The sequence below is a fragment of the Leptonychotes weddellii genome, chromosome X (assembly GCF_054177405.1).
Source record: "Leptonychotes weddellii isolate Sample4059 chromosome X, ASM5417740v2, whole genome shotgun sequence".
NCBI classification, from domain to species: Eukaryota; Metazoa; Chordata; class Mammalia; order Carnivora; family Phocidae; genus Leptonychotes; species Leptonychotes weddellii.
In genome coordinates, this window is record NC_138385.1 from 3775344 (window position 1) to 3784722 (window position 9379).

General features: G+C 56.6%; 1 long non-coding RNA gene across 4 annotated transcripts in view; it reads right to left on the reverse strand.

The window, feature by feature from the left end:
* Nucleotides 1-3007: 3007 nt before the first annotated feature.
* The window catches only part of LOC115943001 (uncharacterized), a 204248-nt gene continuing 197876 nt past the window's right edge, over nucleotides 3008-9379 (reverse strand). For 2 of the 4 annotated variants that reach the window (XR_014141172.1, XR_014141170.1), the window contains 2 exons: nucleotides 6055-6599; nucleotides 3008-5809 (listed from right to left, as the gene is read on the reverse strand). This is a non-coding gene — a long non-coding RNA (uncharacterized LOC115943001). The remainder of the gene's footprint in view (nucleotides 5810-6054; nucleotides 6600-9379) is intronic. The other 2 variants (XR_014141171.1, XR_014141169.1) reach the window with 1 other exon arrangement.

Below are 9379 nucleotides of genomic sequence, written 5' to 3' on the forward strand. Positions count from 1 at the left end.
GAGAAAGTGCCAGGGCGCGACAAAGAAGGGGTGTGTGCGTGCCAGCTAGTACAGGGACTGCCGGCTTCTGTGGGAGGGCACATCTTGGGGTCGGGAAGCTGGTCGCAAGTCAGGACGGATGCGCTGGATTCACACCGGGAAGCGGGCTGTGGCGGAGCTGTGGGCCGAAACCGTGCTCAGTAAGTGGAATCTTCAACCCCCCTGGGGCTCCATCTATTGCTGCCTCTGGAGAACTCCTTTTATGAAGCAAAGGGTCTCCTTGTAATGCAAATCACCGCCCCCTAATTGGTCTGCTTTGTAACTTCTGTGCCTTCAATTGCTTAAGGGGACCGGGTCCCTTTATCGCTAATAGTACATTTTAATTTTGTTTCACACAAAGCTAGGAAGCTGCCAACTTCAACTCGGACTTCAAGGCTACTGCCTCTGGACCCGGAGAAGACCCACTTGCGCCCCTGGGGCAGGCCCGGTCCCCGCCTGCCGCCTCCCCTCCCCTGCCCAGTGCAGGTTTGTGCCGAGCACTTAATCGGGAAGCGGGGAGTGCACTCCGTACCACCTGGAGCCATCTCCGAGAGAGTGCCCGCATCCTCCGAGGCCTGCGAGGAATACCAATTGCATGGTTACCGGGCCCCCTCAGGAGCCCACAAGAGGAAATTAAAAGGCATACACACGCCTGGAATAAAGGGCCCTCTTCTTGCAGCTAATCACCGAGATTGGTCACTGAGTTGTCCCCTCCCCCCTCTGGTGAAAGACATGGTCTTTCTCATGTTCTGTTCCATCACTTCGTTCTCAGAAATGCGTGCGGGGGGCTGAGCTTCGCACGGGCTCCCCCTCCCAGTGCCCTCCATCCCCAGCCCTGCCCTCCCTTTCTCCCCAGCCCCCCCCACCCCCCCACCCCCGCTTCTCCCATCAGGAGGGGCGGCAGTCAGTCCATCCCACGCAGGAGACAGATCAGTCTTGGCCCCAAGGCCACACAGGTGGGAGGAAGGGCCCGGCATTTCAATGAATGCCTCCTGCCAGGCCCTGTGCAGGTTGCAAAAGGCCTCCACTTCCCTCTCTGTGTGCGCTTCACACCCCATCAGGCGCACCGCGGCCACTTTCCCTCAATGAAGTGGCCCGAAGTGACAGACGCCGTCGTCAGGGGCTTTCGTTCCAGGGCCAGGCCGGGGACCCTCTGTGCTCCAGGGCTTGCTACCTCCTGCTGGTGTGTGTCTCAGGCACACTGGACAATGGGAGAGTCCCCAAGAGGAGTCTGGGCAGCCCCAAAGGGCAGGAGCGGGAGCCCAAGTCGCCAGGGGCTGCCAGGAGGGGCCGCCCTCTCGACACCTGCTGAAAACAAGCCGGAGGGAGGCCTCAGGGAAGAGTCTCCCTTTCCCCTGCCAGGCAAGCGATTAGGGTTGGGTCACCTGAACTCCAGGGCCAGTTTCCCCAGGAATTCTGGAGAGTAGTACAAGCTGTGCTCTTGCCTCCTGTCGTGGCTGTGGGCACTTTGCTCTGGTGTCCTGTGGGGGGCCTGGCCTGTGATCTTGGGGTTGGCGGGGGATCCTAACATTCATACTATCGCGTGTTGAACCGTGGCCCCCCAAAAGCTATGCCTGCCTGGACCCTGTGAATGTGACCTTATTTGAAAAAGGGTCTTTGTAGATGCAGTGAAGTTAAGGATCCCCAGATGAGATATTCTAAATTATCCAGGTAGACCCTAAACCCAATGACAGGTGTTATACGAGAGGGAAGGAAGGAGATTTGAAACACACAGGGAAGAAGGTGATGAAAAGCTGGAGGCACAGACTAGGGGATGCAGCCACAAGCCAAGGAACTTCAGGGGCCACCAGAAACAAAGAGGCGATGAGAGATTCTCCCTTGGAGACTTCAGACAGAGCAGGGCCCCGTGGACACCTCAATTTCTACTCTGGCCTCCAGAGCTGGAAGAGCATCCATCCATCCATCCATCCATTTCTGCATAAATCATACATTTCTGTTGTTTTAAGCCACTAAGTTTTTTTGCCATTTGTGATGGCAGCCACGGGAAGCCAGTGTCCATACCACAGAGAGGGGGAAGGAAGGAGGAGGAGGGAGAAGGAGGAATGGAGAAGAAACCACCACCAGTCCCAAAGCTAACACTTCCGAGCATTTGCCAAGGGCCGAGCAGGCCCTTCCCCTCGGCCCCAGTGTGCAGGGACAGGGGAGCTTGGCTGGGAGCCCAGGCAGCGGGACCACGCGCCTGCCTTAGCCTTGGCAGACCAGCACACTAGCTGGGCTGCCAATGGGTTCAGGCAAGAGAAGACCAATTTCTGACCCAGAGGAGATGCCTGGAGCCGGCCCCGCAGGGATGCCACGCGGCCAGCCAAACCCAGCACCTCCAAGCCTCCCCGGCTCCCCCGCAAACACTGCCGAGCTGGCCCCCAGGAAAGCAGGAGCCCCAGGACACTCTCAGCGCACTGGTGGATCCTTTCCCTCGTCTCCCCTTCGCACCAAGTGTTCCTCCTGTTGTGACTCCCATGGGACGGAAACGCGCGGCTGGGACGCCAGAGCGGCACTCCGTGGCTTGTTCTTGCTCAGGCCGTGGGCATGGCGGAGGGTGGAAGTGTCGCCAGTGACCGATGGATGAGGCCTCGGGCGCTTGGCAGGCGGGCTGCCCGGGAGAATTTTTCAGAGTCCGTGCTCTCCCCTGCGTTAATGCCACTCGCCCCGGACACCTTCGATGCAGTTCTGCGGCTGCTTTATTTCTTCTTGAAAAACTATTATCAAATTATTTACATCTTAGCCATCACACCATCTTAAAATCGAAGACACACAGTATTTCGGTGATTCAGAAACTTGACTTTGGCTTTCTGTGCTGCTCAGGATGGGCTCTGTGGTGTTCGTGTCTGTTCTGTCCATTAGGAACAGCTGATTATCTAAGCCTGCGATAGCCAAATACACCCACAGCTAGTCTTCAAAAAAAAAAAATCTTTCTTATTGAAATCCTTGCAGGAAAAATGACTTTTTACTGCAACTGCAGAATACTTTTTTTTTTTTTTAAGATTTTATTTATTTATTTGACAGAGAGAGACACAGCGAGAGAGGGAACACAAGCAGGGGGAGTGGGAGAGGGAGAAGCAGGCTTCCCACGGAGCAGGGAGCCCGATGCGGGGCTCGATCCCAGGACCCTGGGATTATGACCTGAGCCGAAGGCAGATGCTTAACGACTGAGCCACCCAGGTGCCCCGCAACTGCAGAATTCTTTAGCCCCCAGCTCTTCGCTGAGTTTTTATAACATCATGCTTGAGAGTGGGAAATTGGTAGCGGCTCTTCACTCACATCAGCCCAGCACGGGGCCCCAACATTATAGCCCTGGTCTCCTTCCATCATTATTATTTGCATGTCTAGCGCCTCACAAGACCAAGCTGTGAGCTCCCGAGGAGGGCAGAATTTCTGTCCTTCTCACCGCTGCACCCTCGATCCCTAGCACATAGTATGCCTGGCATCCCTAAAGATTTTTTTCGTGAGTGAGTGAATGAACGAGTTCATTGGGACCTGAGGCTCAGAGCAGGTCACAAGCAAGTAGAAGACAGAGCTGGGATGTGACCCTAGGACTGATGTCAGAGTTCATGCTCTGTCCCCTCCCTACACCGTAGTGATGGCGGGATGAAGTCCTTGGGCTGATGCTCCCATGGGAGCAGGTGGGTAGAGGCTGGGGGCCAAGAAGAAGCTGGGGACAAAACCAGCCAGTCCCTGAGTAGGCAGGACTCGAGGGGGTGGCTGAGGATGGCCACCCGGGACTGTGTATCCTGAGAAGGAGGGCTTGTCAGGGAGGTTCTGGGCACAGACTCCAGGGGTGCTGTTGAGTTGGGTTTGGGTATGATGTCTAGCTATGGCCTGGGGGGCGGGGCTTACATTCCAGCAGCCAGAGGAGCTGAGAGGAAGAGGTCTGGCTTTGGCTGAAACAAGGAGGAAGCAGGAAGTGGGCTTGGGGGACATCTGCACAGCCTCGGGCAGTCTGAGCAAGATCTGCACTCATCTCAGGTGTCAACAGAATGAACCCCAAATCCTTGTGCCAAGGCAAGAGGGGGTGCCTGAGAGATTCTAGACTGGGGCACCCTGCAGAAAAGGGGCAGCAGGCAAGGCCAGGGCAGGAGTCAGGAACTTTGGAAGCCACGTGCTATGCTGGGTGACTCTGGACCCCTTTTATCTCAGCTGGTTTTCCTACCTTTCCCCCGCTCTAGGAATTGGTTAACTTCCTTGCCAACTAAGCAATGGACGAAGCAGTAAGATGCACACATCCCCTTCAATTCCTTTCTGCAAAAGTCCATTGCGTATCTTATCATGTGCGAAGTGTCGGGGACTGGAAGGCAAGTTCAACTCCATCCCCCGGGGGAGAGAATCCTAGTTAGGAGAATTGGCCACCCTGATATGGACCCGTGGACCCACGGGAAGGGACTAGGGCAGAGGGAGTCATTCTCAGCTCTGCAGGGCTAGGAAGGCTTCTAGGAAGTGGTGGGGTTTGAGCTGAGCCTGGTAAGGTGGAAAGAAGGTGAGCAGGTGTGGAAAACATCCTAGGTGAGGAAGAAGCGAGCAGAGGCCCAGGGACAGAGGACGCCAGGGTAAGCTGGGGAGAAAAGGGACTGATATGGGGTATGGATGTGCGTGAGGATGGGTGGGGGAGTGGGGAGAGCGTGGCTGGAGAGGTAGGCTGGGGCCACCTGATGCTGAGAGCCAGACTGAGTGGCTCAGATAGCATCTCGCAGGTACTAGGGAGCTATCACAGGCTTGTGAGTAAGGGCAGGAACCAAGCTGGACTTTGGGAATACACCTCTGGTGGCTGAATGGAAGAATATACATTATCTCTCATGGGACTCTTCTTTTCTTTTCTTCTCTTCTCTTTTCTTTCTCTTTTGCTTTTATTTATTTACTTACTTGGCCAGGGAGGATTTGTGGTTGTGACCTGATTTGGGAAAAGGTCTTTGCAGAGGAAATCAAGTTAAGGATTTCAAGATGAGCTCATCCTGGATTATCTGGGGGTGGGGGGTCTAAATCTAATGACAAGTGTCCTAAGAAGAGGAGCAATGCAGAGGAGAACGAGGAGGCCATGTGAAGACGGGGGGCAGAGACTGGAGGGACGCGGCCACGAGCCAAGGCACCACCAGAAGCTGGAGGACGTGCGGAAGGATCCTCTCCTAGAGCCTTCAGAGAAAGCACAAACCTGCTGACACCCGGGTTTCAGCCCCGTGGTACTTTCTCGAAGACCATGCGCAGTTCCCATCTGCCTCCCCTAGTAGACTGTGCACTCACAGAAGGCAGGGGCCATGTCTTTCTTGTCGTTTCGGGCCCAGCATGGAACACAGGCCTGGCCCGCACTGGGCCCTCGGGGAACGTAGGCCGAGTGGAGGACCAGGGGCCACTGAGGCCGGGAGCCCGCGGAGCCCTGTGCACACCAAGCGCGGTCTGCCATATTTACGTGGCTGTTCGCCCTTTTCTGTTCCTGATCGACAGATAATAAAAGTATCGCTAGCTGTTATGTGGAGTCTGCAAAACGTTCTACTATTGGAGTAGAGAGAGGAATGGCATACAAGGAAATGAGGCCCGGCCCTGTGATGCTTCCCTCCACCAGGCCTTTTCCTAGGCCGAACTGGAGGAGTCCCAGGCCGCGGCCTTCAAGTGCAGCACAGCTCCTCACCAGCCTGGCTCCTGACCAGCCACGGCGCGGGGGAGGCAGCTTTGCACTCTGCTCCTCGTCCACTGCTCCTTGCAGGTACTGGTTCCAGCAGGGATTCCGAAGACAGGCTTTTGAGGGCTGCCCCGTGCTGCAGGGTCCCTGGGGCCAGCGTGCTGGCTAAAGAGAAATGGTTTAGACAACTTGCTTTAAATAATCTGGCAAATGAATCTCCTTTCTTTATTCATTAGGGATATTTGCACCTAAATAGCCTCTTTGTTTCCTGTGATTTGGGTCCCCAGCCAAAGCGGGCAGGCGCGGGGACCGACAGGGCCAGGGCTCAGGAGGGAGGGGAGATGCTTCCGCAAAGCCCAGAGATGGGCCAGGACTGAGAGCCTCCCTCTGCCTCTAGCGCCCTCTCTTACCTCCAAGGCGCCTCCAAGAACTTCAAGCTCTAGGCGGAGGTCCGAGAGGAGTTTCCTCCTGCCAAGGAGGCCCAAAGCCAAGGATCTGGAGTCGGGTAGCTCTCGGATCACCTCCTGGCTTCTCGACAGGCCGCAGAGGGGCTGCAGACAAGCCCGTCCTGGCTCAGCAGTCGGCTGTTTGCCGAGGCCGGGATGCTCCGAAGAAAGGCAGCTTGCGGGGCTGCTGGCAGGGGGCTCTGCCCGGGAGAAGGCCGGCTGGGGGCCGGCGGGCGCGGCTTCTGTTGCACCTGTGGTTTGTGGCTTGTGGCCTGTGACCCACCCGCCTGGCCCCTGGGCCCTCACCCAACTGTGCAGAGGCCCTCAGACAAACACTTTGGCAAATGAGGGCTGAAAGAAGAAAGGTGCTCCTCCTGGGTGCTGTGTTAATGGAACTTCCGTGGAACCTCACGTCCCTGGGGACGGCAAAACTCCTTGAACATACCTCTGATTGGAATGTTCTTCATTTTCTTGTTTCAGTCTCTCTCACCACGGATTTGCGGGTGTATCTGATGAGACCAAAAAAAAAAAAAAAAACCAGGAGAAAAAGTTTCTCTACAGATTAGCTACATTTTCATTCAGTTTGTTTTATGAGCATGAAAGGTTGAAACATAAAGTATCCAGATTACCTGTATTAATGAGATGTTTTATATTGAAAAAACACACAAGAAAATAAGTTGTAATATAAAACTCAGCAGGCTTTGATTTTCTGCCACCAAGCTATTCAAAAAAATAATAATTAAGACGCAAACAGTAAACTGATTCTATGCATAAATTAGAGCTGTCAAAGGCAAATGTTTGCTTTTTAGATTATGATGTATGTAGATTTAGCTGTAAACTATGGGCTCCACACGTTAATTGAGCTAAACCTGAGCTCTCCTCAGGCGCGGTGGCTGGGCCAGGGCAGAGGCGCCCTGGTGTGGGGGCGGGGTGCAGCCCAGGCAGGGGCTGCGGTGGGGGGGGGCGGTGGAGAGGGCTTCCTCCCCTGCAGTGCCATCGAAGGCCAAGACCGAGCCAGCAGACGCCTGGTGCCAGGAACGCACAATGCTCAGCCAACGGGACCACAGCAAACCACCCCCTCCCCGCCAGGAACTGAAATGCACATTGCTGGGTGCCATCAGCGAGGCAAAGAGACCTCGTGGGAGGGGGCGCGGACTTCAGTTGCTTTTCTCCTGTTAAGCTCTGAGATGCCCACAAGCTAGTCTTGCTCGAGGAAGAACTCAGTTATGTCTACACACATGTCCTTAAACTGTCTCCCGTTAGTCTGCACAGACGGCAGCCAGTGCTCCCCAAACAACAAGCAGGCCACGGCAGATTGTGAAAATGCTTATGGATAAGCATCCCAAAACATTGCCATTTTAACAGACCAAACACTGGGGCATCTGAGACCCAAACAGCTCTCCGTGGAAAAGTCTTAATATTAGGAATTTTCTTAGTTGGCTTCAAAAAGCTAGGGTCAGGCATGTGACAAGGGCCCCGAGCCTGGGCTGTGCTGGAGGCAGGATTCCAGTATCCACGGGGCCAACCCCTGCCGCCCACTCCCACCCTGACCCCTCGGTGGCCTCACTCCCACCTGTCAGCCCTCTGGGGAGGCAGTGGTAGGATCAGGGTGGATTCAGCTGGAACGGCCCTCCCTCAAAGAGAGGCTCTTCTAGCCCCGCTTTCCACACTGACCCCACGGGGCTCTTGGCCCCACAGCTGCCCAGAAGCAGCTGGGGTGCGGTGCTGGCCACAGACACTTGCAGGGATGGGGCAAGGGGACAGGGGGCTTCTAGGCCTGTGAGTGCCACCTTCTTGCACAGAAGGAAGGAACCCTGGCCCTGGCTCTGGCCCAGCCTAGCCACTTGACTCTCTGAGGGGCCTCTAGCACTTTCTGCAAGGGGGGGCGGGGGGTGTTGGAGTCTTCGTTTTCCCAGGTGTGAAACCTTTACATGATTGCCCGGACATTTTTTACGGGCTTATTCTGTCCTTGGCTTGTATTGATTGTCACGACGCACAGCCCCTGCAAGCTGAGGGGCTGGGGGCATGGTGACACCCACCACCCCCGGCAGCTACTCTCAGGGCATCCCACTCAGGGCCCCACTGCCCACAGCCTCCCACCCTGGCAGTCTCGGCGAGGTCTGTAACTACTGATTATTTCTTACTTTCAAGGCTGGAAATACACCAACTCTCTTTATCCACAGATTCATGGCTGTCCCTGGAGGGTTAAAATATAAATAGCAGTTTCCAAGCGTACTAATAAATAGATGAAGCTAAGCAAACAATTTCTCAGCTGGCCTCCCAGCCCCTCAGTGGACCCTCTGCCTGCGTTGTTAATGTGCCCACCAGTTTCTCTGGGCACGCTCCCCTCTTGCTGAGGCCAGAGAGAGCCTGGTGAAGTGGGCTAAAAATAAAATGAACAAGAGGCAGCAAACAAGTAAAGGACACTGCCCAGGGACCAACCCTGAGCCCCAGGAGCCCACACTGGGGAGGCTAGAGGGGCCTTGGACTGGCACTGCCCTGCGCCGGGGGAGGATGAGCTGCGGATGATACTCTTTATCAGCCCCACAGTGGGAGGGAGCACCCTGTCCCTGGAGTGGTGACGGGACTGGAGGGGTGGAGAGAGAGGGGCCCAAGGCTGGCGTGGCCTCCCATCCCTGTGCATCACTCAGGCAGCCAGAGCGGACCCAGGGTGGCTCAGGGGGCCCTGACACGCCTGGAGGCCGGAGCCCTGAGCCGGCCAGGCCCTGAGAGCCTGTGGGAGGGACAGGCAGGGCCCTCCGGGGAAGCCAGGTCTCCGGCCCACGCTGCGGGACAGGTGGGAAGACCAGGCCCCCAGGGGGACAGGCAAGTCAGGGCCAGCCCGGGGTCCCTGTGTCCTTGGCCAGGGCTCTCGCAGAGACTCCCCAGGGGCCTGTGGTCTCCAGAGGACCCGGAAGCCCCATTCAAGACCACCAGGAGCAACCGGTCCGAGGCCTGGGCCGCTGGGGGAGATTTTCTCGTTGAGGACTCAGTTGGCCTGGTCTGCTGACCCCGGTCACCTGCTGAAGGGGGCATCTGTGGAGCACACGGCCCCTGGGAACACGAGTTGGCCCTGGTGCCGGCCGATGGGGCTTTGCCAATGGGCGCCCATGGCTTTCCCTCCTTCCCAGCCTGTCAGAGGGATGCAGGGACAGGGCCTCAGCTCCGGGTCCCCTTCACCTCCCACGTGAATGTCTGTCTGTCTCCCGCCGCCCTCGAATAGCAGGCTGCTCCACACGAGCTGGAGGCCACTGGCTTCCCCAGCCCCCGCCCCCCGCCCCGGTGCTGG